Source organism: Lepisosteus platostomus, chromosome 5 (assembly GCF_059453375.1).
Source record: "Lepisosteus platostomus isolate fLepPlt1 chromosome 5, fLepPlt1.hap1, whole genome shotgun sequence".
NCBI lineage: Eukaryota > Metazoa > Chordata > Actinopteri > Semionotiformes > Lepisosteidae > Lepisosteus > Lepisosteus platostomus.
The window spans coordinates 38,142,792-38,159,360 of NC_142615.1; the positions used below are offsets into that span (position 1 = coordinate 38,142,792).

At 38.4% G+C, this 16,569-nt stretch overlaps 1 protein-coding gene and 1 non-coding gene across 2 annotated transcripts in view; one reads left to right on the forward strand and one right to left on the reverse strand.

The window, feature by feature from the left end:
- Positions 1-16,569, reverse strand: part of LOC148666183 (antigen WC1.1-like) — a 648,305-nt gene that overhangs the window by 304,724 nt on the left and 327,012 nt on the right. The gene's annotated exons all lie outside the window — the stretch shown is intronic.
- Positions 7,322-7,393, forward strand: trnat-cgu (transfer RNA threonine (anticodon CGU)). Its single transcript has one exon. It is a non-coding gene; the product is annotated as a tRNA-Thr (tRNA).

Genomic DNA, 16,569 nt, shown 5'->3' on the forward strand with positions numbered 1-16,569 from the left:
GATTTTAAATAAAACTTCACTTGCACCAAACAAATTACCACACACTGAACACTGAACATGTTAACCCAAATATGTCTCACAATACTTTTATGGTACATTACTTTGCTAAAATGTATTTAAAAATAAAAACGATTACAAACGCCAGCAGAGAGAGAGACACACACACAGTTCTTCATTGTCAAAAAGTAATTGTTTTTTACTTTTTCAGCACCCAGACAAACACAAACGCGTTATTAATGAAATGTTTTTATTCATTCTTAATCAAACTCACAAGTTGTCATCTGCTGTTGAAGCTCTGTGAGACTAGACTCACACATGGCTAGACTTGACTCGGCTCTGGCTTTCCCATCTATACCGATGCACTGCAAGTACAACCCCCCTCTCTGCAGGAGTGCTGGCTGTGACGAATTAAACCTGTTTCACAGGTATTTTCAAAGTAGAAGGGGTCGAGATTTCCAGCAAAAGACACCTCCCCCCCTTCAAAACCCAGTAAGTACAGTACTTACTAGTTAAGAAAGCTAGGCTCCTCAATGAAATCGCTTTAACATGCTAATGCATTGGTGTATTGGAGTAAGTAAAAAGACAAGGGACATTCTTCCTCCCCCTACATTCTCAGAGTAGAATAGAATTTTCCTTTGACAAAACAAGGCTCACCAGATAATGTGAATCGAAACCTGTTTTTCTAGCTTTTAAAGTCGTGCAATGTGTAAGCAGGAACACATCATTATTTCTTACATATGAAAAATACATAATATAGCTCCCAAACAAACACAAACGTGTTTTTAATAAAATGCTTTTGTTCACTCATAATCTGACAATTTCAGGAAGACTAAGGAAGGACTAAGGAAATTGTCATCTGTTGTTGAAGCTCTGTGAGCTCGGTGACTTTGAGACCACTTGTTATCCCAGGTTGTTTGAATCGCCACAATTCAGATAGAGAAAAAAGAGCTGACTGACAAGATTTAAGATGTGGCTGTCAATGTTGGATTAAAAAAAACACGTTGCCCGATGTTAGTTGCATTGATTGAAAAATAATTTTAGTTCGAGAGACTGGATAAGTAATTCAAGTGTTTTTTTTAACTTCCTGAAAAACAAGTAATAAAACTAAATTCAATTTAAAGGTCTTTATTAACATGACAGATGGGTGCAATCAGTGTTGGGTATTTACTTTCTAATCTGTATTGCTTGGTGATGCCACTTTTAAAGGTGATATATAAAATCAAGGCTTTAACTTGCTTTAACTCTGCAAGTCTGAGTTCTTGTGTCCGTCCTATCTGAGACCGAAAGTATTACAATATGTATCTTTATAGCAGGTGGTGTACAGCTTTTTAGTATAGATTACACTTTTCTAAAATGTATTTAAAAAATAAAAACGATTACAATCTAATCTTTCCACGTTTGATCCCAAGATCCCAAGAAAAATAAATCTAAACGGGGAGAAAGCTATGCTGAAAGTTTATTAAGATACTTAGAAGACTACACAGCCCAATTTATGTTGCATTTGTCTGATTGTGAGGCGAAACAGCCCTACACAGCCCTGTCGCAGTACACAAATATAATCATATCGTTATTAATTTCTTTAGATACGCAATTCCATATTATATTAGCAGAAAAGCTTAAAACTGCCACTATTTCACATGTTAGTTAAAGACTTCGATGCTTAAAATGTTTAGGGAGAAATCGAATTTTCTTTAAAGTACTGATTCCTGGAATCTGACTGGCTGACAGCCTTCTGAAGTAGTTCCATAATATCTGGTATACGGAAAAGAAAGTGTTGAGAAAAAAAGCCTGGATTCTCATGTATCTGATACAAGTATCTTTTAATACAGTCTTTGATGTGCTCTTGAGGATCCTTGTGATATTTTGAGCCCTGGTTGAATGATAAGTGTTGCAGTTTAAATAATTTTCGTAGTTAGAAATTATGAAACACTCTGTTAAAAGCAAGGGAGTTTTTATGTCCGTTGCAGTAAAAGAAAATGCCTGACAAAGTAGGGCTTGGACAGATTCCAAGTGCTTGTACAAATGTGCTTAAGAAATTATCCACGAAATGCTGTGGTGTTTGTCAAAGAAAAAACTAAAAGTATTTTCGTTTAAAATGACGGTTAGAAAGAATGTGGACCAGCGTAATACTTTGAGTTTACAGCTTGTCCAAAGTCATTCATTATTAATACTATTAGTAATATCTTCGGTAAAGGCTTTGATGCATAAATATTTCTGATAAAGGTAGGTTGTGTACTTTTGTCCAACTTTTGTCCAAGCTCAAATGCTGTACATGAGAGGTTCCAGCATGACCTCAAATGACGCGATACACTGCGTGATACTGCATGATACTGCGTTTTAATGTGACACGCCCACCCGAAATACACCACCCATTTTGAATGGCTGCATCTGTGTATACGTCGCTGCGACGTATTATCAACATCTAATTGCAACCGTAAAATCGACAACATTAATAAACGCATATATAACGTCGAAAACACATCTAACACAGTGCCTGAGGCTTTTTACTGTATATATCGTGGGTGCTGCAACTAGGAGTATACAGCCATCTGCACAGTGTACGAAGTAAATTATTTACGTAGTAATTAATTAATTTACTATATTTATTACTGTATTTTCTATATTTATTACTATATGTACTATATTTATTTTACACGTGTAAATAAATTAATGTTTGGCCATTGACAAAGTACAACTATTTTTTTTATTACAAGTTAAGTAAATCCTTTTGCCCAAAACTGAAGGGGCGACACTCCTCCCTCCCCCCGTGACACCAGGCCTGTCCCCATCCTATTCCATAATGTCATTATATATAATACCTTACAACAGTGACCGTTTCCTTACTAACTGCATGCGTTAAAATTGCACATCAGCTCATAGTAGGGGGCACATAGCTGCGATGTATTATCAATGTTAAATTTCAACCATAATATCGACAACATTAATAAACGCATACGTTGTGGTATATTTTCCGGTTATATACCACAACGCATTGCTAGTATTCGTTGGTCACCATTTTGGACACGTTTTTCAATCGTAGAAGAAATCCGCAAATATCTCAGCAATCCTCTTTTGACGAGTAAGTATAAATAATAATAATAATAATACTATCTGAATACATACAGATCTTACTTAATATTATTTTGATTAAAATAGTACGTTAATAAGCAAGAAATGGCACATAAAAATAGTGTGAAGGGGAAGATGACACAAAATCGTTTTGCCGCTTCTCTAATTATTCTTATTCTATGTTGTACTTTCAAACTTTGGGTACTCTTTAATTAGGACAGACTTTATTGCTCAACTGCTATGATGCAAGCCAAATTTTATACGTTTATTATAGCTTTGAGCTTAGTTAACCTTAATGGTTCATTTTTGAGATTATACTAAAGAAGATATTAATCATCATTTATTTGGGTAGTAATATTATATAATTTTCTCCTAGCTGCGGTGCTGAAGTCCCACCCTACCTTTAAAGAAATAAAGGAACACACAATGTGTTACTTGAAGAATGCATATGCAAGGCAGGGGGCCAGGAGATCTGGACACTGAAAATAATAGGTTTCTGGTTCTAACTGTTAGGACAATTAGACAGGGTTTGCAAATGGTGGACAAAAATCGTCTTAACTTTCATTGTAATATTTTTTTCTTGGAAATATAGAAGTTGTACATTTTAAAATCTGTATTGTAATGTATAATAGGCCTCTACCCATATACGTATAATAGACTTCTAACCATATACGTATAATAGACCTCTAAAGTTATCCGTATAATAGACCTCTAAAGTTATCCGTATAATAGACCTCTAACCATATAATTATAATAGTCCTCTAAAGTTATCCTGAACTCCAATCATATATGTATAATAGTGCTCTAAATTTATCCGTATAATAGAACTCCAACCATTTATGTATAATGAACACCTTATCATAGACGTATAACAATAGACATATATTAGAATTTCATTCTAGACGAATTGCGGACCACATTTAGACGTCTAAGGTATGCGTTTAATAGACGTATATTATACGTCTTTTGCCCACTGGGCCGTCGTCCATGTGACTGGATATAAAAATAACTGATTCATTTTTAACCGGTCTCTGGAAGCTTAGATGTGACTATTTTTCCTTCCTTATTTCTTCATTCCCATGAATTTACTCTGTATTAGAGGAAACGCGAAAGTGGGAAACTGCAGACATTCTTCGTGAGTGGTGGATTGTGGTCAGTGAGCATCTGCACATCTCTAAGTCAGTTCCACAAGCTGTTCTGTTGGGGATGTAGCTCAATGGTAGAGTGCATACTTTGCATGTATGAGGTCCTGTGTTCAATCCCTGGCATCTCCAAGTGTTTCATATTACTGTGCTCACATCGCAATCTTCTGTTGTGTGAGAACTCCTTGTCTGTGTTTATAGACAGCTAGGTTTACACAATTAAATTTAGACACACTCGAAGTGCTACAGTGTTCTCTCCTGTTTTAAATGTAACTCCAAAACATTTCGTTCTGTTCTTCACACTTGTCATGGCTTTTGCAGAAAACACCCTTTGAATTTCTTGAGAGATCATTCAGCGAGTGAGTCCTTCATCTGGACTCCGCACTAAGCTGAAAGCTGCACAAACTCCTCATTGCATGTCCTGTACTCTTACAAGCGCTCTCGTGTAGATGTGGAGCACAGTTATAAGGACACTTTGAACTTTTTCCGTTTGAAACGGAAAATGCAAATGATCATGAAAAGTATTGATCGTATAAAATATCCATGGTACAACTCGAGAAAGAACTGAAGGACTACACAACAACTTTTGATGATTACAAGTTACTTTAAGAAATACAACCATCCGCACATGGGCTTGGATCCTGAACGCTTAAGTTGAAAGAGCCAAAGCGAAGGATGACCTGTAAACTCTCTTCATTGTCTTAAAGTTTATAAAATAAAACAATATCTTACTTTCTTAATAATTTCTTACTGTTTATAGACGATTTATTGAATTTTTGCAAAATCTCATTTACAAACTTTTTTCTGTTAAATTGTTATTCACATACTCGAATGTAGATAAACGTTATTGTCTTCCGGGTGTGTGCCCATTTCTCAAAAAAAATATTTGTTAGTCTGTTGGGAGGCTGCACAAGGTGTTTAGAGATAGAACATCTAAAAGACAGGCTTTCTAAGCTTAACATCAAGGCAGTTTTCTCAACAGAAATGCTCTTTGGCACTTTCAGCTTTACTTTGGGAACATTGCCGAGATCACTTCTGAGCCAATGCACGTGATAGTGTGCCGGCAAGTACATTTAATATTGGCTGTGTTAGCGAGCTGCTTTTCCCTTTGAAACTTTTACTTCTTCATGCTGAATCATTGGCAGGGGTAAAGCTAATTAAATCTTTTCGCATAGCGCTCCATCAGAAAATACTTTCTCCTTGGTCAAAACGGGCACAGAAAGTTTTATAAGGGCAGCCTGTTTTGCACCGTCTAAATAACCGACAGTATGCGAATAAGCTTTTTAATAACAGTATTTACAATATAACCCATGTTCAAAAATGCTTTTAGCTTCTTTTAGTCTAAGAAACAGGGGTGTTTTAGCGGATTGTGGTCTTCAATTAGTAAACGCTGAAGTGTTTCCCCGCTTGTGAACAGATCTGGCTCCATTTAAACAGAATCCTGCTCAGCTCCTGCTTTCACTGCAACTTTTGAATTGAGCCCAAAGCGATAAGCAAGCTGAATTATCAAAGCTCATTAGGTACTAGAGATCATGGTATGTTATCAGGTAAATGCAGTCCCATGTATCCTCCGTAATTTCGAGTAAATACCAAAACACACCATCCACGACCCACAGCGGGAATAAGCAGGACTTGGTTGTTCAGAGCGTGAGGCAACTATCGCCAAGAGGGGGGTTTGATCCTCGCTCTCGCTACTATTTGAAATGCCAAAGACGCGTAATAGAGATTTTTGCAGATGTTTTTTTATGCTCCACTATAAATTACAATAATGAAAACAAATCAATTAGAAATATGCAATACAACGTCGGTTCCCGAAAATAAAATCTGTTTTACACAGACATCATTGCTTTTGAGATAATCCAGATTGTGAAGACAACTGCGCCCTAGCTCTGGAAAATATTACTCAAAGGTTGGAAAGTACAACACGTTTGTACGTTTGACGTTTACAACATGTAACATGGCACTTCTCCAGCAAAGCAACTCAGGTTGGTGAACTACTGGTGTATTCAATACACCTCCATTCATCCATCACTTGTCAGGATGGTTGAGTGTTCTAAAGCACCATTCAAAGCGCTTTACAGGTAATGGGGACTCCCCTCCACCACCACCAAAGCACCATGATCAAAGACTTGTGTTTTTCTAGCTCTCACGGGTATTCTTGTCTCCAGATCGAGGTGTGGGTTCAAATCCCACTCCTACCAGTTGCTTGTCAGGATGGTTGAGTGTTCTAACCCACCCTGATTAAGGACTTCTGTTTTTCTAGCTCTCATGGGTATTCTTGTCTCTAGATCGAGGTTTTGGTTCAAATCCCACTCCTACCAGCTACTCTTTTTCCCTGTTACATTTTCCCATCTTGATGTGCTTGCTGACAATGACAGGAGGAGGAAAATGGAGAAACTGCTTAGCAGACACATGATTGGCAGGAAGATTCATGAACTATTAGATGTGATTAGCAGAAAGTCAACTATAAATAGACTTTTTGCATTAAGAACTGTTTGTGTTGCCTGTAATCTAGGTAAGATTTTTGGTAAGGTATGCATTCAAATGTGAAAGACTATAATAATATAAAACCAGGAGAAGACTTATTAAAACATACTGTTTTCCTTGCGGTTTCTAATGTATTTTATTAAATGGGGGCTTTGTGAAATCAACTTTTAGCCTCTTGGAATGCAGTCACTCTCCCCGGTCTAAATACCATTATGTAAAATTAGGAAGCAGCAGTATTTTGATACAGTGCGGTGTTCCTTTATCACAGTAACACAACAGTAAACAGTAAACGCTCAGGTGTTTATAATTACTCGGGAGCAGATCACCCTCAATCTAGAAAAAACCTTTCACAGCGATATTTGAATCGAGCCCCATAGCGTTAAGAAAGCTAAATTACACAAAGCTCATATGACATTGGGAGTCACTGTACCCTATCACGTCCTGCTTGCACTGTCCTACTAAAAGATTAGAGGGATCAGAAAGGACACAAACAACCCATGAATCAACGATTTTGAACTTAAGGGTCGCAAGCTCTACCGACTGCGCCTCTTGTTCCTCTATTACAACAGTAAAATTACTAGGGTTGATTCAACATATAGTAAGCTGACCCAGCTCCCAGCAACGGCACGGTGGCCAAGTGGTAAGGCGTCGGTCTCGTAAACCGAAGATCGAGGGTACGAATCCCGTCTGTGCCTCTTTCATTCACCGCCACGTTCCTTTATCTAAGTCTACAAGTAACATGGAAACGTCTCCTCTTGTTACTCTTTCTGTGGAAGCGCACAGTTTCCTGTTAAAGCCAGAACGTATTGCGGAAGTCTAATATATGAAATTTGTTAAGAACTTGATTGTCTTTTCACAGAGAAAAACGAGAAAACGTTTTTTTCAGAAGTGGGATTCGAACAAAAAACCCGAGGGGAAACTGTGACCTGAACGCAACGCCTTAGACCCCCAGCCAACTCGCCTGTGGCTTTTATATTGAATTATATGTAATTTATTTATTTATTTCTACTCGTTGATAAGAAAAAAAAGTGAAATCATGTAATTAGGGAAATCTCTTTTTTTTTCATGTAGAAAACTAGCACAAGCAAATGTAAAGTTCAGAGCAGCGCTCAATAAAAACGATCAGAAACCGAAAGCGCGAATTATGCAGATCAGTACATTCCCATACCAGTTGTTCTGCAGAAGAAATAAGAATAGCCGAACTCAAAGACGTTGTATTGCATATTTCTAATTGGTTTATTTTCCTGATTGCAATGTATTGTGAAGCATAAAAGCCAGCTGCATCAATCTCTATTACGCGTCATTTCTAAAGGCGTTTCAAATAGCAGCCAGTGCAGTATTAATGCTTTTGGAGCATGTATTACATTGTAAATAATCTTATTTAAATAAGTTTAAATTTGCACACTGTTATTTAGACAGCGCAAACCTGTCTGACCTCATACAACTTTCTGTGCCCGCTGAGTAGATCTTAAAGCAGCTGCAGCCAAAGTACCCGTAATGGCAACACAGTGCTTTGAGTTCGGCTTTTCTTAGTTCTTCTGCAGAACCACCGGCATCGGAATATACTGATCCGCATAAGAAGCGCTTTCGGCTTTGATGGTTTTTATTGAGCGCTGCTCTTAACTTTACATTTGCTCAGGCTAGTTTTCCCCATGAAAAAAATACATTTCCCAAATTACACGATTTCACTTTTTTTCCTATCAACAAGTAGAAATAAATAAAACATATAATGCAATATAAGAGCCACAGACAGGCTGCCTGGTGGTCTAAGGCGTTGCATTGAGGTCGCAGTTTCCCCTGGAGACGTTTGTTCAAATCTTACTTCCGACAAAGAGCCTCTCTCGTTAGAGTAGAAACGACAGAATCTCTAAGTAGAAAACATTTCCACAACATCTCGCATTTCGCGTGTTTAATGTTATTTGTCTTAGTGGCTGTTTCGGTGAATGATGGCTCTCTTTTCTTGCAGGGTGACGGCAAACTTCTTCAGAGAGGGAGTCTCCCACGCACGGCTTTTCTTTATCAGGACCGAAGGTAACAGAGACAGACTTCAAACTCAAATGAATTACTTCTTGAGCATTTATGACCGGTAAAAAGCTGAGAGCAGAAGAAAACGTCATTGGAAATGAAGAAATGTCTGCTGACAGTAATCAGAGCTCACGCTCAACTGCGGACAACCGCTCCTTGTTAGTACAGTGTTGAGTACCCTTGCTTGTCGAGCGGAAGACCGGGGTAAGTTTCGGTGACAGGGTGCTGGTTTAATTTTTTAACAACCTGACTTCAGTTAAAAACTGTGTACTATTTACTAAGTTTCAGACTACTTATTGCGGTAGAATATGGAGATCATATCTAGCTCTGAGCTCAACTGCAACAAGAAGTCGTGCTTAACAAAGTCAGAGCCCAGCTGAACGTGTGCTCAGTGTAGTGCCCAGGACTCAGGAGCATTGTTGTGGTTCTAATTAGCACGAACTGCAGGGGCTCTGAATCAGAGCATTTCAATTTATCTGTTCAGTAAATTAAAATGCAAGACACCTTAAAATGGGATTATTACTTTGTCTCTGTCCCGTTTGTATATAATCGAATGTTTAAAAGATACCAGTAAGGACACACAACTACTAATGGGATACTTATTGGAAATAATCCCAAAACAAGCACGTGCGGCAGCTGGTAAACCCCTTGTAATAATATTTGCAGTGACAAAACACTTTGAAGATTTGCAATCTATTTAAATATGGATTTACTAAATTTCAGTTCTCCGGCATAACTGAACTCTCACTGTCGCATACTAAAGGCTTTACATGCATTAGCTGTGATACAGATTCTAATAAACACAGAATGAAACTTAGTTTTGTTCCTCATGGTGATCCTCTTGTAGATCCAAATGAAATGTTTAATATGATCCCCCAAGAAAAAAAAGGAGTCAATTTCCGAATAATTGATACCCCATCAAACATTTTTTAATATCCCTGCAAGTTTATACAGAGAATGCTGGTTCGCGGCTTAAATTCAAATAAAAAAAAAGGAAACGAGTTGGAAACTATGTCAATCTGGGATTTAAATCACCCAGAACATTTCACTACATTGGGTAGTATGTGACGGAGAGCAGCTCCTGACATCCTGACATCCCTTTGATAGATCAGTTAGTAAAGTGTAGGACTGTAGTGGGTAATAGCAGGGAATCCTTAGGTTGCTGGTTCAATTCCGGCTCAAAGGATGGCACCTTTTGTGTACTTTGTTTAATCAAAGAGTTAAAATAGTGAATCTGTTTCATTCATGCGTTGAACAAAAGCTCAATAAACGACGAAGCAGAGGCTCCTGTTCTGAATTCACCTCACGTCTGATTGTCTTGTTTTGGTCAAGATCTGATCTTTGAATTAAGGGACTACACTGTCTGTTTTTAATTAAAAAATACATACAAATGTCAAGTTTTTTGTAGATATAAAGGTGTTCTCTGTTTTCAAAGGATAGCTACTTAATTGGCTTTATGATTTGGTATTGATTTTGTATTGTTGTATTATTAAGTTTGTGCTTTCTGTGTTTTTATCGTATTGTGGACTTATTTTTTAAACAAATGCTTACAAAGGCAGACACGGCACACATCTGTTTATACCAGCGGTGAATTGTACATTTTTATTAAGTACAATCTACTGTGCACTTTTGGGAGTATAACAGGTTCGATATAAAGTGGCAAAAATATAAAAGGGAAAAATACCCCAGACTGCGTGTAAAGGCCTCGTTGTGATAAAGATGGCGTACTGTGCACAAAATGTTGCAGAAACACAATCTGATATTTTAATAACTATTATTTTAATAATTTGATAAGTATGAGGTCCCGGATCCAAATCTTCAGTCCTGATATTTTTAAAAATGATATCTTCCCTTCCTCTCGTGGAAGTCACACGATGTGAACATTTTTTTTTTTCACGTTGCGATCCAAAGAGCCTCAGATGCACAGTCTAACAGTAACCAAACCAGGATGGATTCTGCTGGGAGCCGGACTGAGCTCATTCTCACTCCCTGTGCTGAAAACAGAATTATCTCTTCTCCGAACATCGTCTACAGCTGCTAGATACTGTTCTGTATCCTACTGCTCCAGCAATTCCTTTGACCAAAGACAGATCACTTGTGCGCTTTTAACCTTCTTGCAGCTACAGGCGAGACTGAAGCTAGAGATGTAAAGGCACCCGCTGGTGCATGTTCTCCAAATTTCACAATCGCGACAGACTTCTCTTTTTTTTAAAAAGTAGATATAGCCCTGAAAAAAGCATTAGCTTTATCAGTTTTTACATTATTCAAACATGATATTTTTATTGCATTTTACATAATAATAATAATAATAATAATTATAATTATTTAAACTTATATAGTGCTTTTCTGGACACTCCACTCAAAGCCCTTTACAGGTAATGGGGACTCCCCTCCACCACCACCAATGTGTAGCCCCACCTGGATGATGCAACTGCAGCCATAGTGCGCCAGAACGCTCACCACACATCAGCTATTAGTGGGGAGGAGAGCAGAGGGATGAAGTCAGTTCAGAGATGGGGATTATTAGGAGGCCATGACTGGTAAGGGTCAATGGGAAATTTGGCCAGGATGCCGGGGTTACACCCCTACTCTTTCAAGAGACGACCTGGGATTTTTAATGACCACAGAGTCAGGACCTCGGTTTTACGTCTCAGCCGAAGGACGGCACCTGTTTACAGTTTAGTGTCCCCGTCATAATACTGGGGTATTAGAACCAACACAGACCCGCCCAGTGACAGAAACCAGACAGTATCGTGTGTCGGGCTCGGCTGCGAGCAGGACAATGACGTCACGGGGACAAAGTAGAGAAAATCAAAACGGTTCTATAAAAGACCTGTGTCAGCTGTTGGTTCGCAGTCTGGACTCTAAATCCACCGATCCGATTTCAAATCTCTCTAACACATGAGCTACGGCTTCTTTCGAGTAGTTATTCAGGAGAACATTATGTTAATCATATAGATGAAGCGTTTAATATATTCAGGTGGGTAGCTACGTCAGCATTCGTATCTGCAAAGGAACAAGTAATACTGTAGGTTTATTCCACGCTGAAAAGAGAAGAGAGAAAACAAACCTGAAGAAGGTTTCACAGCTGACATGTTATGTTTTCTCTCTTCTCTTTTTAGCATGGAATAAACCTATTCCCAGTGGGCAGTGATTCGTCGAATATACGTATATTCATGGCGAAAATACGGCTATACGTATATATACGTCGCCTCGACGTATAATCAATGTCGAATTGCAACCGTAAAATCGATGACATTAATAAACGCATATATAATGTTGAAAACACATCTAACACAGTGCCTGAGGCTTTTTACTGTATATATCGTGTGTGCCGAAACAAGGAGTATACGGCACTCTGCACAGTGTACGAAGTAAATTATTTTCGCAGTAATTAATTAATTTATTATATTTATTACTATATTTAGTATACACGTGTAAATAAATTAATTACTGCGAAAATAATTTACTTCGTACACTGTGCAGAGTGCCGTATTACTAGTAGCGGCACTGAACTCACCATGGTGCAATTCATTTACGTGACGGGCTAGTGGTTTAATGGATAACGCGTCTTATTTCGGTTTACAAGATTATCGATACGACTTCTTCCGGGGTTGTGTGATTTAAATCAGGCTCCTCAGAAATAGATGTCCGGTATGTAAATGAACTGTACCTGAAAGCAAACGTTGGGTCTGGGTTCCTTTCTTTCCTGCATGAAATAGCAAATCATTACAAAAAAAGACACCAACTAATGTCCAATAGCTTTAGTCATTTAAGTAAACATGAATATACTGTAAGGTCTTGGTACATAGGAGTGGATTTCAACCACAATTAAAAAAGGGCGAATTATAATTACAGGCTTCAGACACGTTTTCATACAAAAGTGACCAAACACTCCCTAACTTTCAGGTTTGCTTGAACCTGTAACAAAAACATGGTCTGAAACTTCCATTCTCTGATGTTACTGTCTCTAAAGTCGGACATGATGTTACGCAGATGGGCAGTTTTCTCTCGTCGTGTTCAAGATTATTCGCTGCATAAGCTCCTTATTGCGTGTTCTGTACTGCTCTGTTATTTTGTTCAGATTACCTAAGTGGTGTACAGATAAAACCCAACCGCGTGGTGTAATTTCCGGGTTCGGCACCAGCAGCACCTGCAAGCACATCAGCTAAACCTCAACATGACTTGAACTCACAACTTTCTGATCTGAAGTTAGACATGCTACCATTGCGCCACGAGGTCACACATTAATTCCCCCAAAGAGAAAAATCAGCGTCCCTGAAAAATATTTTTTTCATTCTCTTCCGTGAGGAGCGCCGCTCTTCAAAAGAGGGTCTCTTCTTCCCAGACCACAGATTATTCTTTCCGCCCGTCTCTCTCACAGAGAGCAGACACACCGTCTCCACTGATGTGTTTACTACATCTATAGATCTGACCCCCTACAGCCCCTTTATACAGCCCCGATATTCGAACAAAAAATATTCCTAGATAGGATATTTACCACCAGCCTCGTGAACATCTCATCTTGACCTCTTCCAGGAGGAGCACAATTAACACAGAATCCTCTCTCCATTTAGCAAATAACACAAAACACTGTTTACCTGTCAAGACAGAAAACCAGGCTGCTCCAGGTGAGGCTTAAACTCACAACCTCAGCATGACTCCACTGATGATGTCATTTTACATGGCCTGAACCAGGAAAGAGTTTGGAAGTCAAGAAGTTATGGTGTTGTTTTAATACTTGCCTACTCATTTAATTTTTCGGTCAAATCTTTTATTTGCGAGTTCTTTCAATTGATGTTAATCCTTGTCCCGATGCACGATTCTGGGCCATGGTGCATCTTGAATAATGTTCTTATAGGCTTCAGTTTGGAAAAGTGCGGTCTTCAGAAGCTACCGAAACCGCTAATGGTTACATAACACTTAATGCAAAAGCAACGTTCGGGTTTGAAAAAGAATATTACTTGCTATGAATACAAACACTGTTACAGGAGGCGTGTTAGAGCTATTTTAACTTAGATCATCAATTCATCTTACATTTCTTCTCCATCTATATCAACAGTGTAATCGCTACTGAGCGCTAAAGGCAGGTCCTGGCAATACAATCTTCTTTAGAAAACATTTTAAAAACTATTTCCACTACCATCTGTAAAGTAAAAGATACCGATTGCACACAACTAATAAAATATTTTTTCCAGGGACGTTGTAGCTAGATGCAGATTACAATCGAAAATGCATCAGCTTTAAAATTTTCTTTTGGATCCAGAGGACGATCAGCATGAGCCATCAAAGAGCCTGTAGCTACAAGAAGGTTAAAAGCACACAAGTGATCTGTCTTTGGTCAAAGGAATTGCTGGAGCAGTAGGACGCAGAGCAATATCTAGCAGCTGTAGACGATGTTCGGAGAAGAGATAATTCTGTTTTCAGCACAGGGAGTGAGAATGAGCTCAGTCCGGCCTCCAGCAAAATCCATTCTGGTTTGGTTTCTGTCAGACTGTGTGTCTGAGGCTCTTTGGATCGCAACGTGAAAAAAAAAGAACAAAAAACATTTGCTCACATCTTGTGATTTCCAAGAGAGGAAGAGAAGATATCACTTTAAAAAAAATCAGAACTGAAGATTTGGATCCTGGACCTCATACTTGTCAAATGATTAAAATAATAATTATGAAAATATCAGGTTGTGTTTCTGCAACATATCGTGCACAGTACGCCATTTTTTTCTAAAAATACAGTAGATTGTACTTAATAAAAATGTACAGTTCACCGCTGGTATAAACAGATGTGTGCTGTGTTTGCCTTTGTAAGCATTTGTTTAAAAAAGTAGTTCACAATACGATGGAAAACACAGAAAGCACAAACTTAATAATATAACGATACAAAATCAATACCAAATCATAAAGCCAATTAAGTACCTATCCTTTGAAAACAGTGACATTTGTATCTACTTTTGAATTACAAATCAGACAGAGTAGTCCCTTAATTCAAAGATCAGATCTTGGCCAAAACAAGACAATCAGATGTTAGCTGAATTCGGAACAAGAGCCTCTGCTTCATCGTTTATTGAGCTTTTGATCAACGTCTGAGTGAAAAAGATTCGCTATTTTAACTCTTTGATTAAAGTTCACAAAAAGCACCTTCCTTCCAGCCGGAGTCAAAACAGCGACTTAAGGATTCCTTACTGTTCCCACTACAGTTTTCCACTCTACCAACTGAGCTGTCAAATGGATCTAAAGCACTCCACTCTGGCACATACTACCCAAAGTAGTGAAATATTCTGGGTGATTAAATTCCAGTTCGACATCAAGTTTCCAACTTGTTTCCTTAGTCTTGGTTACCTTGAATTTAAGCCACAAACCAGGATTCTACTTTATAAACTTCCGGGGATGTTACAAAATGTTTGATGGGGCATCAATCATTACAGGCGGAAATTCACTCCTTTTTTTTTCTTGAGGCATCATATTAAACATTTCATTTGGATCGAGAAGAGGATCACCATGAGAAACAAAACAAACTGTTTGATTCCGTCTTTATTGGGGAGCTGTATCACAGCTAATGCATGTAAAGCCTTCAGTATGCGATAGTGAGAGTTCAGTTATCCCAGGGAGTGGGAGTGAAGAGAACTGAACTGAAATTTAGTAAATTCATATTTAAATAGAGTGCAAATCATCAAAGTGTTCTGTCACTTAAAACTTATTACAACACTACCAGGAGTGGGGATTGAACCCACATGGACACTGTGCCCTGTCACAGAAACGTACCCTGGTCTCCCGCGCAACAAGCAGGGGTACTCAGCACTATACTAACGAGGAGCGCTTGTCCGGTGCTCTGTTTACGGTCAGCAGTCATTTCCTCTTTTCCAAAGACATTTTCGCCTGCTCTCAGTAATTAATGTCGGTTTGAAGTCTGTTCCTTTTGTCTCCGCTCTTGACGAAGAGCAGCCTTACGTAGGAGACTCCCTTTCTCAAGAAGTTTGCCATCACCCTGCAAGAGAGAAGAGCCATCAACCACCGAGGCAACCACTAAGACACTTAACATTAAACACATGAAATGTGAGATGTTTTCTACTTAGGGATGTTATCGTTTCTACTCTAACTTCTTTGTCAGAAGTGGGATTTGAACAAACATCTCTAGGGGAAACTACAACCTGAACGCAACGCCTTAGACCACCAGCCATCCTGCATGTGGCTCTTAAATGGAACGATATGTTTTATTTATTTCTACTTGATGATAAGGGAAAAAAAAGTTAAATGTAATTAAGGAAATGTCTTTTTTCATGGGGAAAACAAGCCTGAGCAAATGTAAAGTTTAGAGCAGCGCTCAATAAAAACTATCTGAAACAGGTAGCGCTTCTTATGCGGATCAGTATATTCCGATACCAGTGGTTCTGCAGAAGAAATAAGAAAAGCTGAACTCCAAGCCCTGTGTTGCCATTACTGCTACTCTGGCTGAAGCTGCTTTAAGATCTACTCAGCGGGCACAGAATGTTGTATGAGGTCAGACTGGTTTGCAATGTCTAAATAACAGTATGCGAATTTAAGCTTATTTAAATAAGAGTATTTAGAATATAATATATGCTCCAAAAGCGTTAATCCTTCACTGGCTGCTATTTGAAACGCCTTCATAAATGACACGTAGTAGAGATTTATGCAGCTAGATTTTATGCTTCACCATACATTGCAGTCAGGAAAATAAATCAATTTTCTTTAACACCTCTGGATAAAGTTCTTCTGTGGAGCAGGTTTCAGACCTCTGCATACAGCGCCCTTGATGTCATTTTATTTTTACAGCAGCAACCATCCTGAAAGTTTTTTTAAAATATTTCTTATTTGAACAACAAAAATACATA